The sequence below is a fragment of the Rattus norvegicus genome, chromosome 10 (genome assembly GCF_036323735.1).
Source record: "Rattus norvegicus strain BN/NHsdMcwi chromosome 10, GRCr8, whole genome shotgun sequence".
In the NCBI taxonomy this organism is placed as follows: Eukaryota; Metazoa; Chordata; class Mammalia; order Rodentia; family Muridae; genus Rattus; species Rattus norvegicus.
The window spans coordinates 72,200,040-72,219,597 of NC_086028.1; the positions used below are offsets into that span (position 1 = coordinate 72,200,040).

General features: G+C 46.9%; 1 long non-coding RNA gene across 1 annotated transcript in view; it reads right to left on the minus strand.

The window, feature by feature from the left end:
- Window positions 1–19,143, minus strand: part of LOC120095164 (uncharacterized) — a 37,803-nt gene extending 18,660 nt beyond the window's left edge. Inside the window, exon 1 of the long non-coding RNA XR_010055721.1 lies at window positions 3,291–19,143. This is a non-coding gene — a long non-coding RNA (uncharacterized LOC120095164). The remainder of the gene's footprint in view (window positions 1–3,290) is intronic.
- Between the last annotated feature and the right edge of the window lie 415 nt (window positions 19,144–19,558).

The following is a 19,558-nucleotide window of genomic DNA, read 5'->3' on the forward strand; positions in this document are numbered from 1 at the left end:
TTTGCTCCCGGGGCCTCTCAAAGCTGGTGGGATGGGCAGAGAGGGGCTGTAAGGTGCAGCTGAGAAAAAAGCAGCAAGAGAAGCTCTGCCTTGACTTGGAGCAGCCGTTAGGTGGCGGCACAAGGCACATCTTTCCAGGTCTTTCCACAACAGTAGGCCAAAGTGAGGCTCAGAATTTTCTAGGAAGGGATAACCTAGTACCATATCAGGGCAGGCATTTGGGCTGAGACCAGCGAAACAGTGAGTCAGCCAAGAGTCCCCGTGACACTGTGCTGTCCGGCAGCCAGCTGGGCCACGCATGTGTCTGCTTCCTCCGGTAGAAGATTCTACGGCAGACCTTAGGCCCCATAGACTATTTCCACCCTAACATCTAGATTTTAACTTTTATTTGAACAGGTTTTTTTTTTTTTCTAGTTTTGTTTTTGTTTCTTTGAGACAGCATCTCATGTAGCCCAAGCTGGCCTCAGACTCCCTGTTTGACCAGAAATGACCTTAAATGACTGATCTCATTGCTTCTGCCTCCAAGTGCTGAGATTAAATGAATACCACCCAACACCTTGCTCTTATAGACAAACCACCCGAAGCCCAGACATTGGCCTGCCCTCCTGTTGGTTTTGTGCTACAAATCCATTCCAATGTGGGTATGGCTTCACTAGTGTCAGCCGGTATCTGTCTGCCTGCCCTCTAGTTTCAAAGTATTTATTGAAGTCTAGTTGGTGTAACTAAATTACCACTAACTCGAGCCAGGCATGGTGGCAAAGATCTGGAATCATCACTAGGGAGGGGGAGGAGGATAGAAGTTCAAGGCCAGCCTCATCTACATAGCAAATATAAGACTGGATATAACAAGATATAAAAAGACCTTGTGAGGTGCAGGCAGACAGGAGGATCGGGAGTTCAAGGCTATCCTTGGCTATTCTCACGGACTATAAAAACAAGTTCAAGGTCAGCCTGGGCTAGGTGATACCTTGTCTCTGGGGTAAAGACTTGAGGGACTAATTTGATTTTTCCTAGTTTCTAGTGTGAAACCAGGGGAGAATCTTTGCACATGGTAGAGCAGGGGCTCATGGCACACAGGTAAAGAAAAACAAGCTTTCTTTTTGCCTCCGGCTACCTAATCCACTTGGGAGAAAAGTGAGAGCCTACAGTCCGGAGAGCAGGAGTCTGCAATCAGCACGCCATGCTGGGTGGAATGCGAGCCTTTTTAGGGAAATAGCTGGTACAATCGTGGTTCTTATCAGGAGTGGCCTAGCATTACAGGGCTGGGCCACGCACACCCAGAATAGCTCACCAGTCCTCTCAAATTACATTAGTAAAACCAAATGTATTCCTAGAATTAAACACAGGCTCAAGCCACTGCCCCATAACAAAACTACGTCCTCAGGCTTCAACTAATTTAGGGGACATGTCAGTGATCAAAGCAAAGAAAGACCTTATTATAAGGTAGCATTGGCTTGAAGGCTCTGGCCTCAGAAGGAAAATTTCCCTAGAAAACAACTTTGCTGGTTTTACAAAAATAAAAAAAATAAATAAAAGCAAGTCGGGAACTCCCAGCAGGCGGACCCTGAGACTAAGTCCCAGAAGCAGCATCAGCTATCCCTTGATGGCCACTTGAATCCACATTATACAGGGATTTCCTGAGGCCTCAAAGAAAGGGAGCCTCTATGTTGGAGCCTCAGCAGGGTGGTACACATCTGTAATCCCAGGACATGGGAGGCTGAGGCTGGAGGGTAATGAGTTTGAGACCAGCCTGGGCTACATAGAGACTTTCAGGCAAACCTAGGCTATAAGCAAGAATCTATCTCCAAAAGGTGAAACAAAGTCCTTACTGGTTTATGCTTGGGCAGGGCACTGGATATAACTTGTGAGGTGCAAGCAAACAGGAGGATCAGGAGTTCAAGGCTATCCTTGGCTATTATCTAGTTTAAGGACATCTGGGCTACTTGTGACACTTTCTAAAAAAGGACGCTACTTTAGGCTATCCAGGAGAAAAGACCACCAAGACAAGAACATCATACTTCCTTTGCTAAAACAGTCCTTAACTTAAGGAGTATAGATTCTAGAACACAAACCAAACACTCGGAAAACGGCATTAAGAAATACCACATTGGGAAAAGAGTAAACAAAAACACAAAACAACAAAATAAAAAAGAAATACCACATTAGTGCCAGCGAGCTGGCTCAACAAGTTGTCCTCAGACTTACATACACACACACACACACACACACACACACACACACCATACACACACACACACACACACACACACATATACAAATACACACACACACCCCATACACATACCCATACACACACACATACCCCATACACATACCCATACACACACCACACACACATACAAATACACACATACCCCATACACACAACACATACACACATACCCACACATACACAACACACACACCCATACATACACTGCATACATACCCCATACACATACACACCATACACACACATACCCCATACACATACACACACATACACACATATCCCATACACACATACACACCCCATACACACACACACACCACACACACACCCCATACACACACATACCCCATAAACACACACATACACACACGTGCACACACACCATACACGCACACAAATAAATGTATTTTTTTTGAGATTTTGAGACAGGATCTCACTGTGGAGCTCTAACTGGCCTGAAACTCTCTATGTAGACTAGGCTGACCCCTCAAACTCACAAAAATCCTCCTGCCTCTGTCTCCAGATGCTGGGATTAAAGGAATTATTCAAGATGTTAACGCAGTGGAAGGCAGCTTGAAGAACTCATAACCACCCCCCCCACCCACCCCCATCTGTTGCCTTTTGTCCTCTTTCTAAGGGAATTCAGGGTATGGCTTCCCTCTTGTTCATTCATGAGGCCTCAGTTTCCATTTCCAGGATTTAAAAAAAGATGAAAAGAAACAAGAATGGTCCCAGCTACGGGAGCTCTCTAATAAGCCCATAGCACATGCTAAGGGGCATGGAATGCACGGGGGTGGGGGGGGAGGGCATTCATTCCACGTGACAGAGTGGAGTCAGCCTGGGAGGTGGCAAGTTGTAGATTCCAGGCAGTTGCCTACAAACGTGCTAATGTTTCACGCATGTTCCCAGGCTTTCTGGAACCCTTGCTGTCACCTGCTGCCTCCTCATAAACCTACCCATGGAGCCAAACCTTCTGGCTGGACACTGGCTCTCCTGGAGATTCATCAAATGCATACACCCAAGTACAAAATCCAGGCAGGTCCTGGCCCCTTCCCACCTTGTGTACTTGGCTGTCCTGTAGTTCTTTTATGACTTCTTCTGAAAGCATGGTAAATGGACGCTCCTTCTGTATGCATTCTTCCAAATCAACGGAGCCCCTCGAAGAGAAGGTGAAAATCTCCATAAATGCCCTTAGTCAGATCCCATGAATGATTAGTCAAGAAGTGATTATCCTTGAGGACCAGGCCTTACTGTGAGAACGGGCACGCTGGTCTTGTTTCCCTATCTTTGGTCTAGATTATTTTTCCCCAAAGTGAAAGCAGTTTCATGAAAGATGAAACCCAGAGTTTTAGCGCCGGCTTTTCAAATGAGCTGGTGTGATTGTTACCTTCTCCTCCCAAGGGACTCTGACCTGGGGTTGTCCTGGAAGTGAAATAGTAGGGGAGAAATGCAGAATAGCAGCGGGCAGTGTTGGTGTCCAGGCCTTTAATCCCAGCACTGCAATCAGATCTCTGAGTTCGAGGCCATTCTGCTCTACAAAGTGAGTTCCAAGACAGCCAAGGCTACTACTGTCTCAAAAAGAAAAAAAAAGAAAGGAAGGAAGGAGAGGGAGGGAGGGAGGAGAATAGAGAGAAAGAGATAGGGAGCACTCGAACCAGAGTTCTCCCACTAGATGGCTAAGGGAAAGAATGCAAAAGGAGATTCCAGAAGCAAACATTTGTGGGAGATAATACCCTTACCCCCACCCCCTCTCACCCTTTATCTCCCCACAGTGAAGTCCATGTGTGTGCACATATATGTGGTGGGCCAGGCATTGATGTTACATGGATAGATGCCTTCCTCAAACACTCTCTATTTTATTTTCTAAGACAATTATTCTCTTGCTGAACCAGAAGCTCGCTGATTCGGTTAGACTGGCCAGCAAGCCTCAGCAAGCCTCAGCAAGCCGCAGCAAGCCGCAGCAGGCCGCAGGGACTCTCCTCTTCTGCCTCCACTTCCCAGCACTGTGATTACCAGCACCCAGGTTCCATATGGGCACTGGGAGAGCCTAACTCGGGGGCTCAAACTTGCATAGCATGCACTTTACTGACTGAGCTCCCCCAGCCCCCCTAAGGCTTTAGAATGGGTCATACAGAAGCTCAGCTGCCCCTCCCTTTGGATGAGCCCGGCCCTTCTGAGAAATGGATGAAACCAGGGTGGGGCGAGCTTGGAGACTGCTGAGCCCTGTCTGCCCTGGGCTTTGGGGCTGCACTTGTTTCTGCCCAGCAACACTGGCGGGGAGGCAGGCCTCACTGGCCCAGGGCGGCCAACTGTGCATCTCTGTCAGAGCCTATCAGCAAACTGCCTGTCACCAGCTTCCCAGCAGACTGTGAGGGGAAGAAAGGCTCCTACATTCACAGAGATAATTTGGGTGGCTAGGATAGCATCGGGGAAAAGAAGGGTATCACCACATCAATTCTTGGTCTTCACAAATGAATGGTTTGGCTCCAGTTCTGGGCCTGAAGCCCCTCCTTTAGGAAAGAGCCACTAAATGAAAAAGACAGTTTGCTCCCAACAACAGAAGATTCATCTTTCTCAATGAGAGTCATCCAGAGACTTGACAGATTAGAGAAAAACCAGAGATGAGCATCCCTTAGCTGGGATTCCGTGTCCATTCGGCATTCTAGATAATAATGTGTTTAAGCCAGGAGGACTCTGCCTGTCTGTCAAAAATGCTGGTTCTGAGGGGAGTCTTTTTTTTTTCTCTTTCTCTCCTGAGACAAGGTCTCAGTGTGTAGCTCAGGCTGGCCTAGAACTCTTGGCCTCCCATCCTCCACTTCCTGAGAGCTGGGTTTTCACATGTGAGCCACCATGCCCAGCAAATAGATGTTCTTAAAGGACTCAGAGTGGTGGCACAGGTCAATAACCACAGCACTTGAGAGGCTGAGGCAGGAACCTGAGCTAATAGAGGGAGCCCCTGTCTCAGTCCTAACCCTGAGTGATTCTTCAGCTGAGTTTGGTGCTGTCTGCCTACAGGAGTCCCGGCTATTCGGGAGATCCGGGTGGTAGGAGTCCTTTGGCCAGTGAGTTTCTTAGACAAGGCTGCACAACTTATTAGGACTCTGTCTCAAGAACAGGAGGTGGGTCCGGACTCTTCTTACTGTACAGTAGCAGTGTTATCCACAAAAGGCAAAAGGTAGAAGCAAGCTCAAACGTTTGGATGAATGATAAAGTACACTGGGTGCAGGCCGTAGAATACCTTTAGGCTTCAAAAAGGAGAGAAATTCTGCTCCAACATGAATGAGAAGAAGTAAATGCAAGGAAAAGAAAAAAATGCTACAACACTGATACAAGGAGGAAAATCAACTCATAAGACAAACTACGATGAGTGAAATAAACTAGCTATAAAGAGACAGGTACTACTGGGTGGTGCAGGCCTTTCATGCCAGCACTCCGGAAGCAGAGGCAGGTGGATTTCTGAGTTCGCGGCCAGCCTGCTCTACAGAGCGAGTTCCAGGACAGCCAGAACTATACAGAGAAACCCTGTCTTAAGAAAACAAAACCGGGCTGGGGAGATGGCTCAGTGGTTAAGAGCTCTGACTGCTCTTCCAGAGGTCCTGAGTTCAAATCCCAGCAACCACATGGTGGCTCACAACCATCTGTAATGGGATCTGATGCCCTCTTCTGGTGTGTCTGAAGACAGCTACAGTGAGTTTGCTTATATATAATAAATAAAATAAATCTAAAAAACAAAAACAAAAACAAAACCAACTAAACAAAAGACAAGTGTCATAGAGTTCACGGATACCTGGAATCGTCCAGTTCAGAGAGATTCAATGTGCAGTCATGGTCAGGGGTGCTGACGGGCAGTCACTGTGTAACTGTATTTCAGTTTAGAATGATGACAGCTCTCTGTTGGCATGGTGCTGCAGGCCCAAAACCACAGCACTCAGGAGGTAGAGGCAAGAGTGTCGGGAATTTAAGGAAACTTTGACCTACACTGAAGTGGAAGTTCAGTGACGGCTTCTTTGGAAAGTCGGTTGGATGGTGTTTAATTTTGCTGGGGCAAACACCTGAAGGAACATTTCATTAAAGTGGACACAGGTGTGAAAGGCTAAGGCTGACTTGTGAAGGAATGTTTGGCTGAAGCAGACACAGGAGAAAGGACGTTCTGCTAAAGCAAGCACGTGATAGGACAGGTGATGAAGGATTCTTTGCTAACAACACTCATGTGTTGGTCCGCCATAGAGAGAAACACACCAAAAAAAAAAAAAAAAAAAAAAAAAAAAAAAACCTTCTGTGTGTGCTAAAGTTTGTTGCCCCTTCCAAAGACTCAGGCTGATTGGATGCTCGTGCTGAGGTGGAAGACACGTGATGTTTGGAGGGTTACACAGGAGACAGAACTTGTCTTGCTGGTAGAGCTAGCTGTGCAACCCTTGTGGGTCTCCAGTCTTCGCTGATCTTTGCTTCCCTGAGAAAGGCACAGCTGAGAACTTCTCCTGGTGTCCCTGTTGGTCTCTCCTGCTGACTCGAGCCAAGGCTGAGGCCTGGCTGTCTCCATCAGGTCATGTCACTACTGTTGCTACCAAACTGGACTGCTAGTGTATCCGTGAGGTGTTTGCGAGTGGATCGAGCTGCCACTGTCTGCTAACCTGCGAACTGGACTGCTGATTTCCTGACAACACAGATGGGAGTTGCTCCAAAGAACCATTTCCAAACAAGTCCACTTCCCCTGTACCCTTTCTTTTCCACTACCTTTGGTGGGTTGTGGGCTCTAAGCATTTAAGAACCATCATTAAAAATAAGGTTTGAGGGGCTGGGGATTTAGCTCAGTGGTAGAGCGCTTACCTAGAAAGCGCAAGGCCCTGGGTTCGGTCCCCAGCTCCAAAAAAAAGAACCAAAAAAAAAAAAAAAATAAGGTTTGAAAATAATTAAAGGTTACACCCCACAATGAGCTGAAGGGTAGACTCAGTTGTAGGAAGATCCTGCCAAAAACAGAACCAGCAAAAGGGTGGTGGTGCTGCTGCAGAGGTGGCTGAAGGTTAAGAGTGTGCATTGCTTCTCCAGAGAACCTGAGTTTGGATGCCAGCATCCACATCAGGCTGGTCACAACCATTTGTAACTTAAGCTTCAGGAATCTAACATCCTTGTCTGGACTCCTCTGGTCCCCACAAAAGCCATAGCTTAAAAATAAGTATAGTGGGGGCTGGAGAGATGGCTCAGTGGTTAAGAGCACTGACTGCTCTTCCAGAGGTCCTGATTTCTATTCCCAGCAACCACATGGTGGCTCACAACCATCTGTAAAGAGATCCGATGCCCTCTTCTGGTGTGTCTGAAGACAGCTACAATGTACTTAGATATAATAAATGAATAAATCTTTTTAAAAAAAAAGTAAGTATAGTGACCCAGGCAATAATACTGTCCACGTTTAATCCCAAAGCTTGGAAGGGGAGGCAGAGGCAGGAGAATCTCTGTGAATTCAAGGCCAGCTGGGTCTATATACTGAGTTCCAGGATAGCAGAACTATAGACAAAACAAAACCAAAACAGGTAGGATGGTGGCAGCACAGGCCTGTTGCAATCCCAGTTACTCTATGAGGCAGAGGCAAGAAGGGTCATAAGTTCAAGGCCCACTAAGGCTATAGAATGAGTTCAAGACTAGCCCGGGCAACTTAGTAAGACCCAGTCTTGAAATAAAAATATCTAAATGTCACTAAGTCACAGAGTATTTACCTAGCATGTAGAAGGCCTTGAATCCAATCCCTGGTACTGATCTTTTTTAAAATTATTTTTCTGAAAAGCTTTTTTAAAAAAAAGGAGTAGAATTTACTTTGGGTCATTACAAAGGGAGCATATGTCAATCAGCCATACAAAATAACGTGCAGATTGCAATGCTGAACCATAAAGATTACCAGAGAAGCAGTTTCCGATCTTGTAGATCAGAGCTTTTCAAGCCCAGTGGGCATGGGTGTCATTCTGACATGTCTTAAAAACACAGACACTGATGTGGGAGACTGAGGGAAGGGCTGGAGATTTCTGTTTGTGCAGCCGGTTCCCGGATGAGGCTGAATCTGCTGATGCAGGGGCCCCATTGTTAGTGATGGGTAGACTTCTCTCTGCAAATAAGATCCCTGCTCACCCCTTGTGGGGTCCCAGCTCCCTTAAAATCAGAACGTAGGCAGGTTGGGATGAGAGGAGGATCTCTGGGTGATGTGAATTATTTCTGGAATCCTCTGGCTTTGTCTCTTATTGTCACCTAAGCTCAGGTTGCAGGCTGGCATGGGGCTCATGCCTGTATTCCCAGTACTTGGGAATGCTAAGTTTCAGGCCAGCCTGAGCAACATGATGAGACCCTGACTTAAAAACCCAAAGCCTGGAGATGTATCTGAAGAATAGAGTACTTGCCTGGCTAGCATGCCCAGGGACCACCGTCTGATCCCCCTCATGGGTGGGATCTGAGTGTCAGGGATCTTCAACGCCTAACTTTTCTCTACACCAAAGCATGAACAAACCATAAATAAAGCCCTGCCTTTATCCTCTCTAGGTATAGCCAGATCGGCTGTGATTTGAGAATGCAATCAGAAAGGAAGGAACAAAGGTCAGGGTGAAGTAAGAAAGGGAGAAAAGAGAAAAATGTGTATGCAATTTAATCTTTATTTTATGAGTGTTTTGCCTGTATGTGTGTCTGGGAATTACTTGCATGCAGTGTTCATGGAAGCCAGAGACAGCTTCAGATCCCTTGGAGCTGGAGTTACAGTTGGTTTTGAGCCTCCAAAAGGAGCTGGGAATCGAACCTTTATCCTTAGGAAGAACAGCAAGAGCTCTTAACCATTGAGCCATCTCTCCAGTCCCATAAAAATAAAAAATATGTATAAACCACAAAGAAGTAGCACAGCCAGATGGCTCAGTGAGTAAAGGGGCTGCCACCAAGTCTGAAATAGATCCCTGGAACCCATGCGGTAGGAGACACATGCCCCACCCCAAGTTGTCCTCTGACCTCCACACTTGTGATGTTTGAGTTCCCCCCCCACACACGCCTCCAGCCCCTCTCTCTCCCTCTCTTCCTTCCTCTCACTGAGGATTGAACTAGAGAATTGTGAATGTCAGGTAAGTAGCACTCAGCTACACCCCGGCAAGATCAAACTCTAGGAGGGGTCTACAAAGCCACCTGGTGCCCACCTCTCCCCATTCATCACCTGCATCCTCTTCTTTGTACCCTGTTCAGCTACACGAGGTTCCATTCTTTGTTTTTACAGTTTTTCTCCCTTGGATCTGAACCCTTATGCTCCGCGAAGCACCTTGAAGACATTGGTTCTTTTTCTTTGTTTAGTTGGTTGGTTTGATTTGAGGTGTGTGTGTTTTTCATTGGTTGGTCTTTTTCAAACAGGTCTCTCAGTGTAGTTCTGACTGCCCAGGAATTCCTGTGTAGACCAGGCTGGCCTTGAGCTCACAGAGCGCCATCTGAATCTACCTCCCGAGTGCTGAGGTTAGAAGTGTGTGCCGCCATATCCGGCCTTGGGGAGAGAGGGTGAAATAGGGTCTCTAAGGTAGAAGGTATTAAATCCTGGCTCAAGGTTTCTACTTAAGTTCCCGGATGAAAGACACAAACAACCTCTATATGTACAATAAGCCTTAACAGCACAGGAGCTGGGCAGATGTCTACCCTCCCCGCTGTTAGAGTCTACTTTCCTATCGATAACCCCGAGTTACTACTTACTATGTCATCTGGACTGCTCTTGACTCCAATTGGCCAACCCTCAGGGCCATGTTCTCTTGATTCCTAAACTCATGGTGGCTTCTCCTTCCTCCTCCTGCACTCTTCTCCCTCATGGTTCTCCTCAGACCTCAAGCCTAGGAAACCTAAACCCTACCTATGTGTCTTCTGCCCAGCTATTGGCTGTTGGCATCTTTATTTACCAATCAGAAATAACTGGGGGAGGGGGCAGGGTATTAAAATACAAGTAGCTTGGGGTTGGGGATTTAGCTCAGTGGTAGAGCGCTTGCTTAGGAAGCGCAAGGCCCTGGGTTCGGTCCCCAGCTCTGAAAAAAAGAACCAAAAAATAAATAAATAAATAAATAAATAAATAAATAAATAAATAAATAAATAAATAAAAAATACAAGCAGCTTTAGGCCAACCCACTGCAGGTCTCCTGGTTTTCCAGGTATTCCCAGGCTGCCTTGAACCCCTGATCCTCCTGAGTCCACGTCCCACGTGCTGATATTGTAGGCATGCACCACCAACCCCTGCCTCATCTGGAAAGATTTCTAATCATGATAGCAACCATGTTTCCTGCTTCTGCCCTGGGCCGTCTTCCATCGTCAGCTGGAGGCCGCTCTTACCTCACTGACAGTCCCTGTTTAGATCCGCCGGACAGGGAGCTCCTTGGGAGAGGAGATGGCACCTTTTGTCCCTGGCACTCCCTAGGCTGTTTCAGACACTCAGTGTTGAAAGGGTGAGCGAATGCAAAGGGTCCAGATGCTGAGCTGGGTGACATTTGAAGACTGCTCCGTTCCTAGAACACTATGAAGGTGGCCTCAGAATGACTTTTCCAAATGTCAAACAAATTACATCAATTTCTATGTTCCAGCCACTTCTATCAAGCGCTTCAATTCCGACAGACTACACTTGCACAGTATCCACACTCGGTAGTATTTAATATGGATGTCCTCCTGAAGACTAAGTGCAAAGAAATATCTATGGTGGTGGCAGCAGATTTTTAATAAAATTTGAAGATTAACACATCACCCCACACACACACACACACACACATCCCTGCTTTGGGACTGGATTTCTTTTTTAAAAAGATTTATTTATTTTATGTGAGTACACTGTAGCTGTCTTCAGACAGAATTGGATCCATTACAGATGGTTGTGAGCCACCATGTGGTTGCTGGGAATTGAACTCAGGACCTCTGGAAGAGCACTCAGTGCTCTTAACCACTGAGCCATCTTTCCAGCCCAGGGGGGAATGGATTTTTTTAACCCATGCTAGCCTAGAATTCTCTATGGAGAAGTGGGTTTTTCATTGCCCTGCCTGCACCTTCTGGGTTTCTAAGTATGAGGACTAGAGGATTTCTAAGTATGAGGACTAGGTTTATGCAGTGCTGTGGTTGGACCCCAGGGCTTCATGCATGCTAGGGCAACTGTACTGTCTTCTTTCTTTCCTGGAGACATGTCACAAATGCTTTTCGGGTCTTCTCTCTCATCAGTTCTGACTTCCTTCTTGCTTGCTGTGACTTTCAATTATCTCCTGGCTCTCACTGCTTTTCTCTGGAATCCTCTCTTTACCAACCCCGACTCCCACCTCACTCCCACCCCTGCCAGCTGCTGGCCTTGACCAGGCTATTGTGCTAACGTCCTCTCCGATCCCCCCTAGGGCCTCTTCTAAAGCTGATTCTTCAATTCGGCCTAGTCTGTACCATGTGAGTGCACAGAGGTGGCACCATCCCCAGGCCAAGCTCTACCTTCTATCTTTAACTCTAAAGCCAGACTTTTTTTTTTAAAGATATGTATTTATTTTATGAACAGCATTCTGCCTGCATATGTGACTGCAGGCCAGAAGAGGGCACCAGATCTCATTACAGATGGTTGTTAGCCACCATGTGGTTGCTGGGAATTGAACTCAGGACCTTTGGAAGAGCAGTCAGTGCTCTTAACCGCTGAGCCAGCTCTCCAGCCCTAATCCCAGCACTTGTAAGACAGAGATAAACATATCTCTGTGAGTTCCAGGCCACCCTGGTCTATGTAACATGTTCCAGGCCAGCTACATTGAGACCAGACCCCCCCCAAATCCTTTTAAAAATTTTTATTTTAAAATTAATTAGGTGTATAATTAATTGGGGGAGGGGGTATGCATTTTCATGCAGTGCCCTCAGAGGCCTGAAGACGGCATCAGATCCCCTGCAGCCGGGGTTACAGCTGGTTCTAACTGCCGTGTGCGGATGCTGGGAACAGAATTCCGGTCCTCGGCAAGAGGAGTACCCATTTATAACCACTGAGCTATCACTAACTCCGTGAGGAAGAATTTATTAAGTACGAGCGTACGAGCGAGGCGTGTCCACCGGATGTTGTGTGGATGCCTAAACAGTGTATCAAGTCTGTTACAATAGAGTGGAGGAGACTAGAGCTCCTGTTCCCTCCGCTGCACAGGTATTCATTCCCCAAATCTGTTTTTAAAAACTATGCAGCCCAGATTGGCCTTGAACTCACATAATCTTCCTGCTTCAGCCTTTCCAGTGCCGGGATGGCTGGCAGGACCCATCACGGCTAGCTTTTGCATTATTAACTCTGACCACCCAGTGGCTTGTCTTGCTGATCGGACCCCCCCTATTCTTGAGCTCATCCAGTTCGTTCTTTTTCGGCTTCAGTTGTTGAAGACCTTCTCATCTGTCCTCTGGGTTAGTGAAATGGCACTCACATGACTTAAACCCCACCCACCTTTACAGGTCCTTCTTACGGCACACCCCAGAGCCTTGCATACCAAACTACTTACCACAACCTTCACACGCAATTGGCTCCTCTCTCAGGGGCTTTCCACTCTCCCCCGACACCCTCCACCCCTGCAAACTCATCCAGAACCTTCTTCCAGGTCACTTTCTTTATGAAGGCTTCACCTCTGAGCTCCGCGGGCGTGCCTGTCTGTTAGAGCGCTTGTCGTGCTATATGAGTTACGTCTACGTGCCTCCTCTCTGCTCAGTCTGAGCTTCTACCGTATAAAAGCTCACTCACTTTGCCTTATGCCCAGCCTTGGGCATGATTTCAGGTAAAGTGAGCCTTCTATCATGATTCAATGAACGAACGACCAGATAAGAAAATCGATAAATCATCAATTATGATAGAAGCCAGTATAAGAGCAGCAGAAAAAATATAGACAGTCTAGTGGATAGAGTTATCTAATTAGAGAGATAGAGAGTATATTGTCCAGAGGGCTGGCTGATTGGATTCTCTTGACCTAGCCTACTTCTTAAGGCTAAGTCCAAGGTCAGTTCTCAAGTACAGCTCTTCCTCTCTAGAAATGAAACCAGTTCTACCTTTTCTATTCCTGGAGTCCAGGTTTGCTTGGACTGTACTATATCCCGAGTAGGCCCTGGAACTCCAGAGGCAGGCCCTTAGCCTCCCACTGGTGTTACATACAGTCTTATGTTACTGTAACCAGCTTGCATATAGGGTTTTTTTTTTTTTTTTACTTATTCACTTCACATCCTGCCCACTGCCCCCTCTTCCAGTCACCCTTCTCACAATCCTTCTCCCATCCCTCCTCCCCCTCTCCTCTGAGTGTCTGGGGGCCACCCTGAGTATCTTTCCCCACCCTGGGACCTCAAGTCTCTACATGACTAGGCACTTCCTCTCCCAGGAGGCCAGAGGAGGCAGCCCAGCTCCAAGAACATATCCCACAGACAGGCAACAGCTTTTGGGATAGCCCCGCTCCAGTTGTTCATGACCCATATGAAGACCAAGCTGCACATCTGCTACGTATGTGCCGGGAGGCCTAGGTCCAGCCCAGGTACAATCTTGAGTTGGTGGTTCAGACTCTGAGAGACTCTGTGGGTCTTCCTGTGCAGTTGTTATCCCCTTTGGGGCCCACCATCCTTCCTCCTATTCTTCCATAAGAGTCCCCAGCTCCATTCACTGTTTAACTGCTGATGTCTGTATCTGTCTGAGTCAGCTGCTGCTCCAAGCCTCTCAGAAGACAACGTGTTCCTGCCTGTGTGGCTCAGGAGTCTGATGGAGATGTGGCAGGAGAATAGAGGTCCCCCTGGGATAGCAGGCTGCTCAGGGCAGTTTGGCTTGGCCCAGAGGACTCAGAGCAGGGAAGCAATGTAGTTTCTTATAAAAATTTATCTATTGGTAAATATTTATTTTTAATTTCCTTTTGGATTTTTTTTTTGTTGTTGTTGTTTTTCCCAAAACAGCTTTCTCTGTGTAGCCCTGGCTGTCTTTAAACTCATTTTGTAGACCAGGCTGGCCTCAAATCCACAGAGATGCGCTTGCTTCTACCTCCCAAGTGCTAGGGCTAAAAGCATGCCCAGTTTTAGGAGGAAGGTTGGGGATGTTACACCCTGCAGGCAAGCCTGGAGACCCCTACCCAGCGCTGTTTACATCTGGCACGGCAGACGTGATCCCAGCGCCCAGAGGTTGAGGTCAGAAGAATCCTAAATTCAAGGTCATCCTCAGACTCACGGCAAGGTTCAGGTTAACCTGGGCTCCGTGATCTCTCCAGAAACAGACTGCATGTCTCTCTGTGTACCTTTTTCCGTTAAGGGGAGGGTGGAGATGGTTGTGTGCCAAACGAGTTTTTCACGGAGTGAGAAGCTATCTTCTCACTAAGCTATGTACCCCCAGATCCCTGCTGTAGAGTCTTACATAAAATGTGCCTAAAAATGTTTGTTGACCAGCACTGGGGAGCCAGGGGCAGAGGCAGGCGGATCTCTGGAGAAAGCAGGGATTTCACAGGCATGGGTGGACAGTTCTGAGTGGCTTGGAGTGTTCTCACAGTTCCTGAGGCCGGCACCGGTGATTCGCAAGCACCCTTTACTCTGCGCGTTTGGCTGCACCCTGGGGTTTCAGTTCACTGGAATTATATCTTGTTCACAGATCTTCTGAACTTAGAACACTGAGGGCCAGTGTATCTTCACGGCTCACGGCTCATATAGTGCTGATCTGCCTAGCATGGTTAATGATTAGCCCTTAAAACCACCAACTCTGTGTCCTTAAATCTGATAGAAATAACAGCCCTTGCTAATAGGTGGCCTAAGTGAGGTGACTTGCACATTTTTCCTTATGGACATCACCTCAGTGATTGTCCCAGCCTCTCTAGGGCACATGTTATCTTCCTATTTAAAAACAAAAACAAACAAACAAACAAACAAACAAACAGAAGAAAGTTGGACAAGCTGGCACATACCTGTGATCTCTGCACTCAGGAGGGGAGAAGCAGGATTTCCAGGTTAAGATGATCCCTTGGTTACAGAACAAGTTTGAGGCTAGCCTGGGCTACACAAGAACCTATTTCAAAATCCCAGGAGACTAAAGTTGTCCCTCAGTTGGTAGACTATTTGCCTAGCATACACATGGCCCTGGGTCTGCTGCATAATTCTAGCATGGTGATTCACTCAGGTGGAGTAGGACAGAAGATCGAGATCATGTTCAAGTTCACAGTAAATTTGAGGCTAGCCTGCTCTACAGGAGACTTGGTGCCAAGACCCCTCCCCCCGCCCTGCCCCCCAAATCAAAAAACTTTGAAACTAGTTTTCTCTATGTAGTCTAGACTGGCCTAGCACTCTCTATGTAGACCAGGCTGGCTTTAAACCCTCAGAGACATTGTAATTAAAGGCACTTGCCACCATAGCCAGTGTGTGTGTGTGTGTGTGTGTGTGTGTGTGTGTATGTGTGTGTATTTGTGTGTATGTGTGTGTACTTATATTTATATATATGTATACACATATTCATATATTTATATGTGTATAGTGTACAATATTTCATATTATGTATTTGTTTAATTACAGGGAAGGTAGGGGAGGGCAGGACCACAGAACAGGAGAATCTGAGCCAAGGACAACTCCCAAGGGATGAAGAAGCAATGTCTAGGGATGGAGAGAGAGCCCTTTACTCAGTAAAGAGCTTGCTTTGTAAGCACCAGGTCCTGAGCCCAGTCCCCAGAATCCGTGTAAAAATGTTGAGTGCTACACACTCGGCAGCCCAGTGTAGCTTAAGAAGTGGCACAGGTCAGTGTTTCAAAGTGGGTGGGAAGAAGCCGGGAGGTGGTGGTACATGCCTTTCATCCCAGCACTCGAGAGACAAAAGCAGGCAGATCTCTGAGTTTGAGGCCAGCCTGGTCTACAGAGTAAGTTCCAGGACAGCCTGGGCTACACAGAGAGACCCAGTCTGCAGGTTTTTTGTTTTTTTTTGTTTTTAAAGGTAGGAAGAGTTTCTTAGGATGACATCCAAGGCTGTCCTGGGGTCTTCAAATGAGTGTGGGAACACACACACACACACACACACACACACACACACACACACACACGCATATAAAACAAAACAAGGCAAGTCTATTAACCTCAACAGTGTTCAGAGAAACTGCTTTGAATAACACATGCACAGAATTTGAAATGCAAATGTCTGGCTTCCCAGGACTGCACCTGATGCACCGAGGAGTAAGAGGTCTCTGTTTTCTTTTCTTTCTGTCTTTTTTTTCAGGCTAGCAGAGTAAGATATCTGACCAGGGCCTCCCCCATATTAAACAAATGTCCTGCTACTGAGTTGTACCCCAGCCCTCTATTTTCACTTCTTATTTTGCGTCAGGGTCTCACCAAACTGCCTAGGCTGCCTTTAACCCAGGCAGGTTTTAGACCTATCATCCTCCTGTCTCAGCCTCCTGAGTAGCTAGAACCACAGAGTGCAACACCAGGCCCATATGCAAGGTAAAGGTTGTGGGATCGCTAATCACCATGTGTGATTTTTACTGACAGGAATGTTCACTTAGAGAACTCTAACTGTATTTTTTTTTCTTCTTCTTCTGTCATAGACTGGAACTGTTCATGGTATTACTCACTCTCTTATTGTTATGATAAACGCCATGACCAAAAGCAACTTGAGGAGGAGAGGGTTTATCTTACACTTCCAGGTCACACTGCATCATGGAGGGAAGTCAGAGCTGCAACCTGGAGACAGGAAATTGGAGGTCAGGTCATGGAGGGGTGCTGCTTACCGGCTTGCTCCCCATGGCTTGCTCTACCTGTTTTCTTATATAGAACCTAGGACCACCTGCCTAGGGCTGGTACCATGCACAGTGATCTGGGCCCTCCCCATCAAACAAAAGCCAAGACAGTGCCTCATGTACCTGCCTACAGGCCGATCTTTTTTTCTTTTTTTCTTTTTTTTTTTTTTTTTTTTTTTTTTTTGTTCTTTTTTTCGGAGCTGGGGACCGAACCCAGGACCTTGCACTTCCTAGGTAAGCACTCTACCACTGAGCTAAATCCCCAGCCCCTACAGGCTGATCTTTTTTTTTTTTTTTTTTTTTTTTTTTTTGGTCTTTTTTTCGGAGCTGGGGACCGAACCCAGGGCCTTGTGCTTCCTAGGCAAGCGCTCTACCACTGAGCTAAATCCCCAGCCCCCTACAGGCTGATCTTAAGGAGGCATTTTTTTTTTCACTTAAGAATCCCTCTTCCCCCCATAGGAAGAACAACAATACCCGTCACCCCAGAGCTCCCAGTGACTAAATCACCAGCCAAAGAGTACACATGGAGGGATTCATGACTCCAGCTGCATAGGTAGAAGAGGATGGCCTTATCTGGCATCCATGGGACGGGAGGCCCTTGGTCCAGTGGAGGCTTGTTGTCCCAGCATAGGAGGATGCTAGAGCAGTGAGGCAGGAGTTGGGGGGGGGGGCACCCACATAGAGGCAGGGAGAGGAGGGAGGAGGGGAGGGGAGGTTTCAAAGGGGAAACCAGGAAGTGGGACACACTCCTGAACTCTACTCTGATTAGATCAGTGGTTTTCAACCTGTGGGTCCAGACCCTGATGGGGTTCAAACAACCCTTTCACACGGGTCACCTAAGACTATTCCGCATATCAGATATTTGCATTACGATTCATAACAGTAGCAAAATTACAGTTATGAAGTAGCAACAAAAATAATTTTACGGTTAGTCCTCTGCCTTAGTTTCTTTTCCTGTTGTCATGATAGAACACCGATAAACTGGAGAGGTGGCTCAGAGGTTAATAGCAATGATGGTGGCTGCTCTTCCAAAAAGGGCCTGAGTTTAGTTCTCAACACCCATTTGGCAGCTCACAACCATCCATAACTCTAGTTGCAAGGGCCCAACAGCCTCCTCTGTCCAAGCGTACAGATATTATGTAGGCAAAACACCCATATACATGTGTAGAATGGTCTTAGGCGACCCGTGTGAAAGGGTCATTTGAACCCCATCAGGGTCTCCACCCACAGGTTGAAAACCACTGATCTAATCAGAGCGGAGCTCAGGAGTGTGAGAAGCCAGTTAGGACTTGGGCTCTTCACTGCCTGGTAAATGGTACATCTACAATCTGCTGCAGCCAAAGAGTGGGAAGCACCAAGCTGCCGGGAGAGAGGAGGAATTATGTCATAGGGTGGCTAAAGAATGAAGCCAACCCAGAGAGAGCAAAGCCAAGGACTAAATGTGTGTTGTCTGAATTCTGGATCCAATTGTTCTCGGGTCTCCAATGAGCCAATGAATGTTTGAAATCACGTTGTCCATTTGCACCATTAAACACTGTAATTGATACATACTAGTTAGACTCTGAAGTAAGATGGCCCCAAGTGTCTCTCTCCATCATCCACGCATTCCTGGGCATTTGGTACGTCACTGTGGATGCATTTCAGTTGGGAAAAACACCTTCCAACTCCGTCTGCTCACTTGACAGCTGAAGAACCTGGCATTCTTTAGACAAGTAATAAGGAGCCAGAAGCCAGCTTCTCAAACTTAGCAGGAAGTTTCCCAGTAAATCTGCCGGGGTCTTTGTGGAGGCCTAAAAATAGCAGCCCATTCCCTTCCCTGCAAGTTTTGAATGGAATCAGAAGGCCGTGGTGAAGTGAAATGAGAAGCTGAAATCGTCTTCAGTGCAGACAAGTTTGCACTGAATGGATAGAAACTGATGGAGAGAAACTGTCAAAAAACTGAGCTTCCCAGAACTCAATCAGACCAAAGTGGCCACTTAGAAAGGATCCTGGGTCACACTGAGAGCATGTTTCTCACCCTGCAGTTTCAACACAAGAAAACAGGAGATGGGCTGGAGAGGTGGCTCAGCGGTTAAGAGCACTGATTGCTCTTCCGGAGGTCCTGAGTTCAAATCCCAGCAACCACATGGTGGCTCACAACCATCTGTAATGGGATCTGATGCCCTCTTCTGGTGTGTCAGAAGACAGCTACAGTGTACTCATATACAAAATAAATAAATCTTTAAAAAAAAAAAAAAAAAAGAAAACAGGAGAAAGGGATGCTATGAGGTCTGCTTCCTCCTTCCTACCCATCAGTTACACCAAACTCCTCCTCCTCCGGAAGGGGTGAGGAGGCAGAAGCCAGGAGTGCTCTGCCAGTTGGGTTTCTTTCAGAAGGAAGAAAACATCATCCAGGATGTCTCCAAACCACAGACCTATCATCTAAGCTTCTTGGGAAGCTGAGTCAAAAGCATCAGGAGTTTTAAGACCATCCTTGGCTACATAGTGAGTTCAAGGCCAGCCTGGGCTACAAGAGACCTGTCTTAAAGGAAAACTAAACAAAATAGAAAGTGCCAGCTGGGCAGGGCCTGTTACAAAAAATACAATCTCCAGAGCCTGAGGCAAGTTTAAAGTCTTCGGGGGTACAGAG